We start from the raw sequence: 16381 nt of genomic DNA on the forward strand, positions 1-16381 counted from the left end.
TTTATGCCTACCACATCAGGTTGCTCATGCACTTTACTAGGGTGCGAATGATGAACCTCCCATTTTTCATTTGCGGGAACATAGAGAGGATGAAGAATTTCATGCAGCACAAGACCCCTCGACAACAGCTCAATAGTGTTTATCACTTTGCCCTTATCCGAATTTTGGTGGACCATTAGTTGGGATTGCAGGGTATTGCTTGGGAGGGCTTCATCTCCCGTGACTTCTTCAGTGCCCCACAGGTAGTATCAGAGGCAGAGCATGAGATAGGTGGTCCGTCACATCAGCATGAGCACCATGAGACTGCTACTATGCTAGTATGCATCACCTATCAGAAAGGCAGTAGACCCTTATTTGCAGTAGCAAAGCGAGTGTTATCTCCACCCGGGGTGGAAGGGGCCTCGCTTCCAACATCAGCATCACATGAGTAGGGCAAGGGTAAGGAGCCAGTGCAGGAGGAAGGGCCATCCGGTGAAAAAGAGACCGAATTCGTTCTCCTTCATGATGATGAGACAGATACAGAACCAACAACTGCAGAGCTTACAGAGATCATCCAGGAGCAGCAATCAGTGATTGAGGACTTATCCCTTGACTTGGAGAGGGCCAAGTGGAACATGAAGTACCTGGAGCAGAGAAACAAGCAACTTGAGGACCAACAGATGATTATGGAGCTGCAAAACATTCGTGAGCATCGCCAAGCGGCTCAAGGAAGAAGGGTTGAGCTAACATCTTTGGAGCAAGAAATCAATGAAGATCGGGAGGCCAACCTTGAGAGGGTCAACATGCATTTGGAGAGGCTGCTGGACAAGGTAGACCAGAACTTTCTTTACTGAGACACACGGCTTTCCGTTACAGGGTGCGAAACATGAGTGCACAGGCCCGGATAAGGAACTTGAAGGCAAAATTGAGGAAAGCAACAAGAAGGGAAAAAAGGGCAAAAGAGCAAGATCGGCTTCGAATCTTGGCTGAGGCTTCCTTGGCTTAGCATAACACCCCATAGGGAACCTTCAGCCCAAATTTCAAGAAATTTGGGGAACTTTTGGTCACATGGTAACTTTTTGGGCAAAAAACAGGGATCTTCTCCCTGTGCGCCACGCCACTGGCGCGACGCTAAAATTATAGAGCTCCAAATGAGGAATGGCTTGCCGTTTTGGATTCAGCATGGAAAATTACGACTACTGGTGTCTGAGCAAGAAATTTGGGCAAGATCTGAGTCTCCTAACAGTAAAAAAACACCCAAAAATGGCCTCTTTGCCACTTTTTTGACACACAGAAAGCAGTCTTGGGAGAATGGAGATTTGGAGGGGAAATGAGCACCAAATTTAAAAATTCCAGTTGGGTTAGAAAGTAGATAGGACAGGCTTTCCATCAAGCCCACTTGGTCACATTTTGGACACCTACAAGTGCCCCAAAACAGGCCCCAAAGTAGCACGATGCACAGAGAAAATGGCGCAGCGCACAGAGGAAAAATTGTCAATTTGCTTTCGTTTCGCGACTTCTCCAAGTGGGCCCGCTCATCTACACTTTGGTTTTTTGGCACCAAAAGCAACATTTAAAGTGTTTTTTCTCCAGATTGGCTTCTATCCAAGTGGCGAAGGAAGGCAAACGGTCACCCAAGCTAAATGTCATGTTTGTAGCGCCACACCCGTAGCTGATGGTTGGCTCTCCATCTCCATTTTGTAATGATTCGAGTAACTCCCCAAACCTTGGGCATTCTATCTCTTCCTTACACATTCTATATATTGTATGCAAGTTATTTGCAAAGGGTTGGTTAGCTTGTAACTTCTGGGAGACTGTGGGAAAGAAACTCTGTTTCTTCATTGTGTAATTTTGACAGAGAATTAATGAAAGGCAGCGGCTCTGTTTCATGAGATTTTTGTGGTTGTGAGTGTAGCAAATGTGTCTCTTATGTTTTCATATGTATTTTGTTATGTTTCATAATTTAATTCATGTTCATTTCCAGTGAAATTTTCTGAGTGAGATTAGGTAGAATTCAATTTTATTGCTCTACCTATGGGAAAATTTCATGTTCAGTGTTTTTCTTCTGTTGAAAAGGATTCATGTAACTATGCCCTTTTCACAATCCTCAGCAATCCCTCTATTCCGTGTTATTCCAAACTAAATTGCTACACTTTCCGCCTGCCTTGCCTCACGAAGTAATATGTGCCTTTGTATTAAATTCTCTGTTCTTTTCTGACCATTGGTCCCATACCATCCCAGAAGCTCAGTCATTCATAAAAATAGTTTCTTGTATCCATATTCACTTACTAGCCTAAGATCAATATTTCACTGTAAGTCATCTCAGACCATTTTTTTCTTATCTATTCATTGAGCGTGACTCGAAGAGAGCCCTCTCCTGTTCTGGTAGGGCTAGCTACCAGACTGAGCGTGGCTTGTGGTTACCCTGAATTTTGCCTTCCTTCAGCCTAGGGCAAATTTAGGTGCTAACAGGTAGCTCACTTCATTTCAGTGAAGATTGTATATTCACCTAGTGAGGTAGCATAGGTGTTCATTAGAGAGATTGTTAGACTACATGGTGTTCCAAAGAAGACTGTGTTGGACAGGGACGCAAAGTTCACTTCCAAATTTTTGAAGGAGCTATTTGTAAGTTTGGGTATAGAGCTAGCCTTTAGTATAGCTTATCATCCACAGACAGATGGTTATATAGGGGGGGTCAACAGGATCTTGGAGGATATGTTGAGGATGTACGTAATGCACCAACATAAGAAATGGGAGGAGTTTCTTCCATTGGCTGAGTTCGCATACAACAATGGTTATTAGGAGTTGATTTCGCATTGTATGGATGGAGTTGTAACACTCTCATCAGCTATCGTGATCCAATGAACAGGGTACTTATTGGACCGGACATGTTGGTGGACATGGAGTAGGAAATGGATGTTATAAAGAAGAATCTCAATGAAGCGTAGGATAGGAAGAAGAGTTATGTAGATCAACACTGGGTATTCAAGGAATTTCAGGTTGGGGAGCATGTGTATTTGCGCATCAAGCCCAAGAAAATATCTTTGAGGATTGGTTCATGTGCCATGTTGGACCCACGGTATTGCGGGCCTTTTGAGGTCCTTAAGAGGATTGGACTATTGGCATATCGACTTGTACTACCTCCAACAGTGAAATTCAATGATGTTTTCCATATTTCATTGCTTAAGAAGTATATAAAGGATATTGATCACTTTATTAATTGTTTTGTATCGCAGGTGGAGCAAGAAGGAGAGTTCCAGCTGGAGCCTTAGTGCATATTGTAGTGGAAACATTTCATGCTCAGGAACAGAGGCATAGAGAAAGTTAAAGTGCAATGGCAACACTTTGGGTCTGAAGAAGCTAAATGGGAGATGGTTGATTAGATGTAGGCCCTATATCCTTCATTGTTTGTTGGTTGAGGCAAAGCAGTTTTGGTTTGATGTTGGTTTATGTTTGACATATGTTTTGTTGATGTTTTGAGATATATATATATATATATATATATATATATATATATATATGGATGTAAATAATGCTATGAGATACGCTATAAAGCTCCAATAAGCAGTGTGGTTATTATCTTGTCATGTTGTCATGATGTTTTGATTTTGAGTAGGTTCTTCATTATATATATTGCAACGAGCTAAGTTATAAAGATCCATATGCAGTACATTTTCTTTTCAGTGGTTTTGTTGAGGTATTTGTGTGGTTTAACACCAAGGACAATGTCCCCAAGGGGGAGATTTTTGTAACAGCCCTGGTGGAAAATTTCATGTAATAAAAGTTAATAAAGGCAAAATAAGACCACGGGTAAGGGACACTTATTGCAAGCTGAATGTTGGGCAAATATATTCTAGTGGGCATCACTCGATGTGTTTTTTGGCTAAGGAAAATTAGCAAAGGCATTAGGAGGAAAAAAATACATTTTTGGCACATTTATTTATGAAAATAAAGGAAATTAGGAGCAAAGGAAGGTAAAACGTCACACGTTGCATGTGAGGAGAAAATTGAAGGAAAATAATGGAAAAAGATGAAATTAGAGGCCTCATGGATAAAAAGGCTTTCGAGGATAAGTTCATGGCATTTGTCAAGTTCAAGTTTGGAACTCTCTCACTATTCTCTTTCTCTCTCACCCTCTTGGTCACTTAGAGTTTCTTGGAGCAAAGAAAAGGGAAAACAAGGAAAGGAAAGGAAAAGAAAGCAAGGATCAAAGAAAGGAGAGCAGGAGTCAAGCAACTTCAACAGGAATATTTGTAGGTAACATTTTTCATGTGTGATTTCCTAGCTGGTTTGGAAATGCATGGCTTTACATGGTCTATGGTTCTCTTGTTGTCGGTGGCATGGTTTTTTCGAGTTATGACAATGGATTTCAACCTAGCCTAGCCTTTTTCTGGATGCCATGGTATGTTGGAATGTTTATTTCAGTTTTGGAACTTTGGAATTGTCAGATGGATTTCGGAATCTAGGGCAGAGGTGGTCTGAAGGTTCATTTCCAAAGGCCTAGGAATCCCTTAACCTATTTTGGCGGGATACACAGTAAAGCGTGAAGGAGTAGTATTGGTTTAGGGCCTAGTGATCGAGGTTTGGATTGCGGTAAAGATTGAGAAGTAAGGAAACAAAAAATTCCTCAAGGATAGTGATGGATTCTAGATGGCATTCCACGCTCTGTTCGGTTATGATAGGAGAATAAGTTTTGGTGTGATCACAGTTGGAAGAGGGTGGAGGTGGTTTAACCTCTAGATTCCCTTGGTTGTTCTATGAGATCCCACATTGACGCTTGGAATAGGGCACGGGGGTGACTAGCTGAAAGAGATATTTTGTTCAGCCATGTCTTGGTCGGATGGTACGTGGAAGTCCTGAACCTGGTTGGATTTGCCTATGATTAATAAAAGCTAAGTTCTCTTACTTTTGCATTGATTTATATGTGGATTTAATGGTTGTCATATATCTCATATTTATATGGTTTTATGTTGGTTATAAACATGCTTGAATGAGTGGTTCATGTCCTGGTTATTTAATATATTTACTTGTAACTGTTAAATAGATGGATGCAAGACCTAATTGATCATGTAGTAGTTCAATGAAGGAGGTGACCTTTTTGGGTATGTTTCATAAGTTGTTTCAGTCATTTATGCTCTATCTTGTATCCTAGGCCTGTAGGTTTGCATTGATGCCAAGTGTTTGACATAATGTTAGTCCCGTTTGGGGATGCTCAAGCCTAGTCTTGAAGTTGATTTTTCATTGAACAACATTGCTATTATGTTTTATAACGAATTATGGAAGTTACAACAACTTTTGGGTAGAGGCTAGGATTCTGGGCTAGAAAAATGACTTAAATCTCATGGTCACTCGCAAAGAACTCACAATTCTAGTCTACAATCACTGGTAGACAAACCTTTGAGAGTGAATGTAGGTTGTTGGCCACTCCCTTGCTTATAGCATGAGAACGACTATGGCCTAAGAGCAGAGAAGAGCAGTCGGACCCAGGGACAACCTATCTTAGTGGTTGACTTGTCTCATGAGGGTTCTGTTGATGATGTTGGATGACTATATTTGATGTTCTGATGATTCCACTTCCTTAAAGTTACATAAAAGGTCGAATTTGATTGTAGTAGCATCTATCCTCAAATTTACCCCGGTTAGCATGATTACTTTGGATAGACCTCAAAAGGGTATAAAATTAGATATTTCAGTGAGAGAATATTTCTTATATCTTTAAAAAAAAATTCCACGCAAATCATTTTTATTTTCCCGTAACGATTTCTTTACCATTTCTTTGTAGTTTAAATAGAGATGTGACCATTTCTGTCCAAAACCGCATGAAATCTTGAAAAAACTATAGGCATGCAATAAAATGCCTAAAATATTGAAAATCCATATTAATTGGCCCAGTGTTTGGAGCAAATACATAATAGGGTATATGATTCTTTTCTATATGTATGTTTCTCAATTCCAATATTAAATTCATTCCAAGCTAAGAAAAAATTCAATGATTTTCGTTTCTTACACGATCCAAATTTTTACATATTGTGTAATATAGGAATCGTTTGACTTTCCCTGAACAAAAATAAGCTGGACTGAGCTGAAATTGGGGGAAATTTCAGAATAATTTCAAATTGGATTTTAAATTGCGGAAAATTTCAGAATTATTTCAAATTGAGTATTAAATTCGGAAGAAATGTTCTTGCCATAGATACCTTTTAATTGATTTCCCCCAATGTAACCCATATTGTTGTGCCTCTCTCGATCTATTGGAACAATACGAGCCATTAACCCTAGATATTTTCATTATTGAGGTGATTTATTTAAATTCTTTCAATGTAACCCATATTGTTGTGTCTCTCTCGATCTGTTGAAACAACACGAGCCATTAACCCTAGATATTTTCATTATTGAGGTGATTTATTTAAATTCTTTTGGCTGCTTTCCTGCTCTTTGTATAACAATTTTCCTGTGACGTCCGGTCTCTGGAAAACTCATTTGAAGAGCATGTTTTCTATGATGAATAAGGCAAGCTTAATTTGAAAGCAGAAAGACGAGATGGGTTTGAAGATAAAGACAGAAAATGGAACAAACAATTTATTGTAGCATCTTCTAGAAAACCATTCATTTTATTGATTTGTTCATTCGCTCGCAATGAGGGTCAGGTAAACCCTAATAACCTTTTCAAAGGAAAATTAATACATTATTTTCTTACTCATGAAAGTAAGCTATTATAGATGTGTACTGGTTTAGAATTGGTAATTTAAAGGATGTTTGTCTCATCGGTTGTCAATCATGTCCATACTTGAATTCTGTGTTTCCCCATGTTCGATTCCTATGATAAACTGAAAAAAGAGATAGCAACACAACATGATTTTCAAGTTCCACCAAACTAAGTTATCCATACTGTATACCTTGAATTTGAATTCATTTTTTATGGGAAGCCGAGAAAATTACCCAAGCAGTTATACACCGAAGCAAAGCATTCTTCTAGTATTAATCCGTGAATTGATAAATAACAAAGAAGCTCAGAAATCAAACCGCACATATATTTAACTGGCAGAATAGAATGGAAGCGTCATTTGTAAGCATAAAAAATTGTAAATCCAGGACATGAGCAAAGGTTTGAAATTGAAAAAATGTTTGCTAACCCTTAATTTTATCTATTGAATCATGTATAAGATAAATAGTATTCTTACATAAGAAAGTCAAAACCATCTGTAATTTGTGATGTTTTAAAAATCAAAATATTGATACACCCTAATCTCAATATAGACCACACCAATTTATATAATTAGAAAAAATGAAAACCACGAAAATGTTCATTCTTCACACTATTCTGGTTATGTTTGTAAATTATTCTTTGGTAATCAAAATGATTATATATAGTCAATATCATTCCATTAAATTAAATGTGTTCGTTCTAATCACGTATGATTCAACTCTCGAGCAAACTTGATGCCATTTGAAATCATTAACCATATAAACTTAAGTTTCGAGGAATTTTTAAACATATAATCTCGGAAAAGAGTAAAGATACGTAGTGTAAGGCCTCGAGCGATGGTGCGACGGGCGCCGGGTGAGGTCTCGTGCACGAGGGTGTGGGCCGGCGAGCGGGCGCGCGGGCGGGCGCACGCTGAACGAAGGTTGTGACGTTTGTACGAGTTCTATGTGACGAAAGAAGTGGTGACTTGCGACACTTGGGAAATGCGTGGAACGAATGGAGCTTTTATACTACGACTTGGAGGAGGCTTGCGTTGAGGCATGGCCGACTGTAAAAAGAGTGTTTTATGGGTGCGTTTGCCATGGTTTGGGGGTCGGCTGGAGTGCCACCGCCCATAATGGCCCCACGTTATAATGTGTATATATAAGTGTATGAGCGTTGGAGCTCATTTACATCAACGAATTCTCGCACACATCTTCGCAAGAGTTCAAGAGTCAAGTGCGCAGAAAAGAAGAGAGATGCGCATATCTCATGCGCTCTGCTCTTAAGGGTTGTACGCTTGGGAAGTGAACTTGGAATTAAGTCGAAGGTTGGGCAAGGTGTGCCCGGGTGGATTCTAAGGTGCAGGTTTTGGTGTAGGACTTGGCAAGGGATTTTAGGTGGCTCGGGTGAGCACCGCCCTTTGTGCAAGAGGTGCACAAGACTGTTGTAAAAGGCAGGGTTGCCTCTCTTTGTAAATTTGGTTAAGTGTGAGACTTGGTTTGGCCAAGACACACTTGTATATTGTAAACTGATATTCTTAATATATTGTCGGGCAGACTCACATTACGGGGAGTTGCCCCTCCCCTTTATACTTGTTGCAATTGTTGTGTTCTTGTTATAATTGCTATGGATAATGAATGAGTATGGGCTTCATTAAGTATAAAGGATAATTGCATGTTTACTTGGTTGCGAAACACAAGCTAAGTAATGTTAAAGTGGAAGTAGGCGTAGTCCATGAATGTTACTATTGGTGAAAAGAAAGCATTCAGTGGTGTCACACCTCGCTATAAGCGGTTGGAAGACTACCGCAGGTGTAGGGGAGTGACAAGTGGTATCCAAGCTCGGTTGGAGCTGGTGAGCAGGTCTGAAGGCTCGAAGAAGTCTTGCAGGAAGCTAGGTGAAGCAAGTGTGCATACACTTGGAAGTTGATGACAGGTGATATTGAGGCTTGAACAAGGTTCAGGTGTTGAAGCATTTGAAGATAGTTTCAAGACTCGGTTTGAGCAGGGTTGCTCGTGACAGTGGAAGCAGGTTTAGCAGAGGTGAACCTTAGTGCTTGGACCAAACTGAACGACAAGACATGGCAAGTTTGGGAGAAGGTGAAGGGAAGCTCTTGCTTACCTTATACAGGTTGAAGAGGTTGAAGGAAGAGAAGCCCCAGATTCGAAAGTAACTTGAAGTCTTGGAGAAGACTGTTGAAGATGAACTTCTTCAACTTGGTTGGACAATGGAGCAAGATGAAGTTGCAGATTGTGCTGACCAGGAAGAGGAAGCCGTGATGATTGAAGATGTTGCAGATGTGACAACGATGGAGGATGAACTTGAGATTGATCAAGTTGGACCAGGATCGTGCGGTTTGCAGACATGGATGGATGAGGATACTCACATGGAGGAGCCTCATGATGATGTAAGTACTATTGATGCTTGTGTTTCATTTGAGCATTTGGTAGATGGACCGTATGCAGGGAAGGGCAAAGCCAGTTTGCCGATGCTAGGGAGGATCTTACCATGGATGAATAGGATGAGACCATGTATGGAGAAGCAAGGATTGTTGATTGTTGCAGGACTTGTTGGGGTTGTTTGTGACCTTATGGTAGAAGGTACAAAGGCCCGTGACAAGGGTGGAACTTGATGATCGTTGTGGAGGAATGGGTCATGCTTTAGCCATATGGAAGATTGGCTAAGTGCCCGGCATGACTCATGGACAGATTGAGGAGGGCACACACTTGAGGTATAATGATGTTACTTGGGTGGACTTCTCATGGCCAAGACCAAGAGCAAGTGTTGGTGGACACTTTGGTGGAGGAGCTGTGATGGAAGGGACTCATGACATGATGATATGGTTGGGTGACCGAGTTCACTAAACCGAAGATTGCAGACTTGGATGAGGATGACCGATTGTTGTGATGGGTCTACTTGGTTGGACTACATGGGAAACTTAGTCATGGACATCAGGTTGGAGGCATAAAGCATGGCTGTCTTATGCAGGGACATTATGTGGGAGCACTTGTAGAGGTGTCATGGACATCCAATGAGGAGTGCTAAGGCAAGGATGTTGTGCAGATGGATTTGCTAGTGAGACATGGAGACTTATTACTTATGAGTTGATGGAGAGGTTGTGCACTCTTGTACAACAAGGCCATGGACTTGGTTGGATTTGTGAGCTGATTATGGAGCTCATGATGACATGAGGTTGTGACTTTTAGGGACTTCATATATGGTGGACTTGGAGGATCTAATGCATTAAGGAGCTGAGGTCAAGAGACTTTGATGCAGTATGGGATGCATACTTCCAAAGTACATGTATGGGCATGGCTTGGAAGAGTGACTTGATGTAGAGGATCGATATGAGACACTTTGGAGTGATGGAGTTACGATGATGATGATGCATTGACTTTGGCATGGGTTGAGTTGAGACTCAACTACTTTGACACATGGGAGCTGATTGATCTATGATCATGGGCAGCACATGGATAGATGAGACAAGTGCATACTTGTTTCTATGGATGACTTGAGGGATGGCACATTGCGGATATGATGGAGGTTGCTTCATGGACCTGGATGTGGCACATCGAGAGTCGATGTTTGAAGAGAGGGTCTCTTCATATGGAGGAGACACACATAGATGATGATGTTGGGATAGATGTGGCTGATTTCATGTAGCACATTGACACCAAACATCATGGACGACATGTTGCAGATGAGATGGATGGAGTTCCATGGACCTGAGCATGGATTATGAGATAGATTCTTTATGAGTAAAGGATGTGACAGGATGTTTTGAGAAACGACTGATGGTGGCATGAGGATGTTCACTCTCATGGTTTGAGCGTGGCAGTTGGACTGGCCATCCGACTAGTTCAGACATGAGGGCATGCAATGGGCAGAGATGTGTTAGCAAGTATCATGGCAGTAGTTCACATTAGGACACATGATGAAGACGTAAGGGTCAGGTAATCATGGATCGAGATGACATCTGATGGAGAGCATACCGTTGAGGTGCATACCTTGGTATGGTGAGCTTGGTGGCAGTTGGTCACTAAGTCGAGATATGATGGGGAAGAGGCTCTACATATGTTGCAAGGATGTTTTCTTTGTGTGGAGAAGTCAACATCGTGGATGATGATGATCTTGGTGGATGGCTACCAGGATGGTATGTTGTCGAGGACGACAACGATTTCAGGTGGAGGAGGATGTAAGGCCTCTGAGCGATGGTGCGACGGGCGCCAGGCGAGGTCTCGTGCACGAGGGCGTGGGCGGGCGCGCGGATGCACGGGCGGGCGTGCGGGCGGGCGCACGCTGAACGAAGGTTGCGACGTTTGTACGAGTTCTATGCGACGAAAGAAGTGGCGACTTGCGACACTTGGGAAATGCGTGGAACGAATGGAGCTTTTATACTACGACTTGGAGGAGGCTTGTGTTGAGGCATGGCTGACTGTAAAAGGAGTGTTTTATGGGTGCGTTTGCCATGGTTTAGGGGTCGGCTGGAGTGCCACCGCCCATAATGGCCCCACGTTATAATGTGTATATATAAGTGTATGAGCGTTGGAGCTCATTTACATCAACGAATTCTCACACACATCTTCGCAAGAGTTCAAGAGTCAAGTGCGCAGAAAAGAAGGGAGATGCACATATCTCATGCGCTCTGCTCTTAAGGGTTGTACGCTTGGGAAGTGAACTTGGAATTAAGTCGAAGGTTGGGCAAGGTGTGCCCAGGTGGATTCTAAGGTGCATGTTTTGGTGTAGGACTTGGCAAGGGATTTTAGGTTGCTTGGGTGAGCACTGCCTTTTGTGTAAGAGGTGCACAAGACTGTTGTAAAACGCAGGGTTGCCTCTCTTTGTAAATTTGGTTAAGTGTGAGACTTGGTCTGGCCAAGACACACTTGTATATTGTAAACTGATATTCTTAATATATTGTCGGGCAGACTCACATTACAGGGAGTTGCCCCTCCCCTTTATACTTGTTGCAATTGTTGTGTTCTTGTTATAATTGCTATGGATAATGAATGAGTATGGGCTTCATTAAGTATAAAAGATAATTGTATGTTTACTTGGTTGCGAAACACAAGCTAAGTAATGTTAAACTAGAAGTAGGCGTAGTCCATGAATGTTAGTATTGGTGAAAAGAAAGCATTCGGTGGAGCCGCACCCCGCTATAAGCGGTTGGAAGACTACCGCAGGTGTAGGGGCGTGACATGTAGGGTGGTTTTAGCGCTTCCTTGATCTGATTTCAAAGTGTAATCAGTACGGAATATGGACCTAATTAAAGGAAGTTTATTATAAATTATATTTCGAGTACCAAAAAAAATTATATTTTTGTTTTTTTTTACAGTGATTAATTCTAGAATAAAACCAGAGTTATATGGTGATATGTAACTTTTATTTATAACCATAAATTGTGTGTATTTAGTTTATTAAGTTCATATATTTGAAAATGAAAATATTTGAAATAAAAAAAATTTATTAAAATTTATATATTTAAAATTTTGATTATATTTTTATTTCAAAAGTCTCTATAATATGTTTTAGATAACAACAAAAGCATATCAAAGTTCATGCAAAAAATACATTGAAATGTATATAGAAATAAAATTTTATAGGAATTTTTTTAATATTTATTTGAGTAACATTACAAATAATTTACTCATATTAAAATTAAAATATAATTAATAATAATAATTTTTATTTCATAAATATTTTTAATAATTTTTAGTAATTTTTTTATTTAAATATAAGATATAAGATTTTATTATGGATTTTCTTTTTATTTTTCAAAAAGTTCTCATTAAATTAAATTAAATTAAACATTATATTATTTTATTTAAAATATATATAAATTAGAAAAATCATTCATATATTATTAAAATAAAATGTGTAAACATACACCCTCTAAAATAACATGTGTAAACAAGCACACTCTAGATGGTGCAATTTATCAAATTTGTTAGAAACTTACACATAGCCTTATTCAATGCAAAAAATAACATATGTTAAAATGAACAACACTACATTTACTTTGACTAAGATGTTATCATTATAGATACATATCTTACTAGATTTACTAAAGACTTGCACCTAGCTCTATTTGCCCAAAAAAAAAAATTATACACACAAAATACATTATTAAATATATTTCAGTAAAACATTATCATTAAAGATACATAATCTATCAGATTTTCTCAAAACTTAAATTTCTATATTATGTTAATTGAAAAAAAATTACCTAATTATATCAATGAAAATCTATTTTCACAAACAAAATAAGGCATGGAATGTAAATATTTCTCTAAGGAATTTGATTTTAAATAAAGTTTATGAATTATTATTGCTCTACCATACAACCATGACCTTGGAATTTCAAATATTTGAATTATTAATTTTCATAAATAGTTTTGTTTTAATAAAATGTATCTTCTCTTAAAAAGACATAAAAGTGAATTTATAGAAAAATTGTTTATTATACTTCTTTCTTGCAAATGAGTAATGTGAAGTGGAAAATATTGATTTCTTTTCTAAAATAATATTGAAGGTCATTAAAATAAACTATAAATGAATATTTAAGTAAATGTATTATGATAATAAAAAAAATGATAAAAGTCAAATGAAAGAACAATATTAGTATATTATAAACACTTAATTATATTCAAAAATCAAAAATTTTATTATCTCAAGTTTAGATAGGGAAAATTATAAAAATATTAATAATTGTGACTTATTCTTTCAATAATATATTATTAAATTTACTTTAGAAAATAATATATATATTAAGTTCATCTTTATCTCGAATATATAATGCTTTTTACTAACCTCCCACATTCTCTCCAATAAATATGTATTTTTGGAGGATTGCATATGTTCAGATTTTGGACACAAGTTAACATGTTTCTCTAAAATAAATTCCAAGAAAAAAATTACTAATTACCCTAGAGAAATAATGTGTTTTGTGTTTTTTACTTAAATGTTTTGCTGGTTAATAAAAATTAAAAATTTTAATTCTATTTACTTAATCTATCTATATATATAAATCTAATAGAAATATTTAAAATTTGTAAAAGTATATCAATTATTTATTTTCTTTTAATTATTAAAATTTCTAACATTTTCAAGTATAAATGAGCAATAAATTCCCTTTTTATATAAGAAAAATAATTGGACGATCATATGGGTCAAAGGGGGTTGGGGATAGTAGGTCAACTCGCTATTTATTAGGAAAAGGTATTTTTTTTTGGGTGTGGTCAATGTTGGTGATTATTACTAAAATGAAAGCATGAAAAGATATGGGAAAATCATGAGTTTCTAAGGCCTCTAAATCCTATTTGAATGGTCCCATTATGAGGGTGATATTCGCACGAGAAAATGGATGCTAGAAACACGTAGAAGCAAGGCACCCGGTCATTTATGTGGTGAAAATGATCGAATGAGAGTTATTGCTATTGGTGTTCTAAGAGTTTATGGCAGGCACTGAGAAAGTCCAAGCTAGGGATCAGTGTAGATAGTCTGAAAGTGAGTTGTGGTTAGTTGTGTTATTCATATTGTGTGCTGTAATTTTGTCTCTAGTTGCTACATTGACCAAAACCGCCATCAGTGCTTCCTTAGGTACGAAATGTTATTATATAGGTCATTTCTTGTAGTTCTCTTCGCATCACCAGAATCATATTAATCAAGAGCATAAAGATCAAATTGTGAATCTTAGGTTCTATATGTCTAATAATCCTTGCAGAATTACCCCTTATCACAGCAAGATTTGAATGAAAATCTATGTCTATAGGATTTGCGAGGGAAGGGGGGGCGCACGGAAGGTGTATCAAGGGTTGGTTATTAGCATTACATAAGTCAAAGCGTTTTTCTAGCACATCAGAATCTGTTGAATTCGCACCACAAAGATTAGATTAATCCATGAAAATGAAAGTTGGGGGGCTAGGCGCAGGTAGTGGAAACAAAATACCAAGTCATTTATGTCACAAGGAGGTGTTTATGATGGTGTCTCAAAGGTTGGTTATTAGCATTGCATAAGTAAAAACATTTTTCTAACGCATCAAAATATGTCGAATTCACACCACACAGATTGGATTAATCATTGAAAATGAAAGTTAGCTAAAAATAAGAAATTATGTATGCCTAAGAACCCTTGTAGAATAACCCATATGTTAGAGAAAAAGATTGAACGATAAAGTGGTATATGGGATGGATGGGGAAATAAAGGAAAAATACCCTGCCATTTTTATAGCTCAAACGGTCATCTCAGTGGTTCATATTTTTGGGTAATAGGAGATAAAAATCAAACTTTGAATTAAATGAAGGAGCTGTAGCTCACAGGTGTGTACAGCACCTGGAGACTGCACTCAAACAAAGAGGAGACTCTCTCTCTCGTTCACTCTACATTCCATCAAATGAATATTACAATATTAAATACATCACTGAAAATTAGGTAGTTGTGAACAACCTCCAAAACTAAGGAGATACGTTACAACCATATAACCATTTCTATTATTTTTAACTCCCCCCCTTAATGGAGAAAGGGTTATTCTGCACTCCTAACATCCCTCTAAATAACTCAAACTTTACTCGCCCTAGAGGCTTAGTAAAAATATCAGCTAAATTATCACAAGTGTTACAATACTCCACACATATTTCTTTTGACTGTATCTTTTCTCGAACAAAGTGAAACTGAGTGTCAATATGTTTGGTGTTTTTATGGAAAACTGGATTGTATGCAAGCTTTATTGTGCTCTGGTTGTCAGTTTTGATGCTGGTTTCTTCTTTCTGTCCTTTGCCTGCATCGCTAAGTAATCTCCTCAACCAGATGGCTTCGCATGTAGCTGCACACAACGCCTGGTACTCAGCTTCACATGATGATAATGCTACAGTACTTTGCTTTCTGCTACTCCACGAAATAACCCCAGATCCAATACTAAATGCGTAACCTGTGATGGATCTTCGATCATCCAGGTTACCTGCCCAATCAGAATCTGAATAACCTACTAAAGTAACATCAGAAATGTCAGTGTATAAAATACCATAATTACAAGTACCACTAAGGTACCTCAACACACATTTTGCTGCAATCCAATGACTTTCAAGTGGTTTGGACATAAATTGGCTCAACACACTAACAAAATATGCCAGATCAGGTCTAGTTGTCGTGAGATATATCAAACTTCCCACTAGATGTCTATACAAAGTGGCATCCACCTGTTTTGTGTCATCGTCACTGCTTAACTTGAGATTCTGCTGCAATGGTGTTGCTGCTATTTTGCACTGTTCCATTCTGAATCTTTCCAATAGGGTTCTGGCATACTTTCCTTGAGTTAGAAAAGTTTGACCAGAATCTTTCCATACCTCCAAGCCTAGGCAATAATGAAGATCTCCAAGGTCTTTCATTTCAAATGCCTGTGACATTTGCTGCTTGATTTCTTTGATCAAACTATTTGCATTTCCTGTTATGATCATGTCATCCACATACAAAGAAATCAAAATGATTTGCCTCTGTTTATTTATCTTGGTATACAGGTTTGGATCATTGAGGCTCCTATGAAAACCATGTTGTATAAAAAATGAATCAATTTTCTCATACCATGACCTGGGTGCTTGTTTCAAACCATAAAGTGCCTTATGCAATTTACACACTAAATGCTCCTGCCCCTTTTTCACAAAACTGGGAGGCTGTACTAAATAGATTTCTTCCTTTAATTCTCCATTCAGAAATGCAGACTT

Source organism: Pinus tabuliformis, chromosome 5_2, assembly GCF_031772625.1.
Source record: "Pinus tabuliformis cultivar Carrire ecotype Pingquan chromosome 5_2, CPIR1, whole genome shotgun sequence".
NCBI classification, from domain to species: domain Eukaryota; kingdom Viridiplantae; phylum Streptophyta; class Pinopsida; order Pinales; family Pinaceae; genus Pinus; species Pinus tabuliformis.